Raw genomic sequence first — 1562 nt, forward strand, 5'->3', positions numbered from 1 at the left:
TTGCCATAACTAAGGGTGGGTGCATAAAATGAGTACAGACCACAGATGCAGCTAAACACAGCCCTCACAAAAATAATTTTGCTCAAAAATTGTCAATATTGTGTTAGATGAGGGTGAACAAGAAAATTTCCGTCTCCATTGAGTTTACAGTCTAGTGGGGGAAAGCAGCCAATATGCAAATACTATATATTTGTATATATACATATATATGTATATGTATATGTATATGTATATGTATATGTATATGTATATGTATCTGTATATGTATATGTATATAGGGTCAGGCAAGATTAGGTTTACAGTTGTAAGTATGCAAAACACAGACTTTATTCTTGTATTATTATTTATTAATTGTTGTATTATTTTCCATACAAACAACTGTAAACCTACTTTTTCCCCAACCATGTATGTACTCGCCTTCAATATTTTTACCAAAGTTGGGCTGAAATATATCTACACTAATAAAAGAGAAACATACAAATTAACCATCACCCCGCTGCTCCACTGGCACCCACAAGCCACGCCCACCATCCAATCAGGAGCGAGTATGCAAATTAACCCAACTAAGATGGCAGCGGCCACGGAGCTGGAGCGAGCAGGAGGCTTGGTTTGCCCCCAGCGATGGAGGAAGCCAAGCTTCCCATCTGCCCTGCCCTGGGCTCTGTTCAAGGTTACAAAGTTTCAATTATAGAAGATAAATAATCCCAGATACCTGCTTCCATCCCACCCTGGCCTCCGCTCTAGGAGGCGCTGAAAAAAAAATAAAGAAAAGAAAAAAAGGAGAGGTTGGGAGCTTGGGTCACTGGGGGGGAGTGACCAGACTGAAAAATGGGCCATTAAGCACTTCACCAAGGCTAACCAGGCACTCCAGCAGGACCCCCCCACCCTGAAGGGGCTGTGGCCAGCCTGCAAACAGCCCTCAACCCCTCACCCAGACTGGCCAGGCACCCCAGTGGGGACCCCCATCCTGAAGGGGGTGTGGCCTGCCTGAAAATGGCCCTCAGTCTCTCACCCAGGCTGGCCAGGCACCCCAGCGGGATCCCCGCCCTGATCCGAGACACCTTCTGGGAAAACCAGCCCAGCCCCCATCAGTGCACCAGGCCTCTATCCTATATAATTAAAGGGTAATATGCAAAATGACCCTAACAGCAGAATGACTGGGAATGACTGGTCACTATGACACACACTGACCACCAAGGGGCAGACGCTCAATACAGGAGCTGCCCCCTGGTGGTCAGTGTGCTCCCACAAGGAGAGCTCTGCTCAGCCACAAGCCAGGCTGATGGCTGCCAGCACAGCGGTGGTGGCGGAAGCCTCTCCCGCCTCCTCAGCAGCGCTAAGGATGTCCGACTGCAGCTTAGGCCTGCTCCCCGCTGGCAAGTGAACATCCCCCTAGGGCTCCCAGGCTGCCAGAGGGATGTCTGACTGCCAGCTTAAGCTCAATCCCCCAGGTTGTGGGCCTAAGCCAGCAGGTGGACATCCCCCGAGGGGTCCCAAACTGCTAGAGGGCACAGGTTGGACTAAGGGACCCCCTGCATGCACAAATTTTTTTCACCGGGCCT

This window comes from Myotis lucifugus, unplaced genomic scaffold (genome assembly GCF_000147115.1).
Source record: "Myotis lucifugus unplaced genomic scaffold, Myoluc2.0 scaffold_4, whole genome shotgun sequence".
NCBI classification, from domain to species: Eukaryota; Metazoa; Chordata; class Mammalia; order Chiroptera; family Vespertilionidae; genus Myotis; species Myotis lucifugus.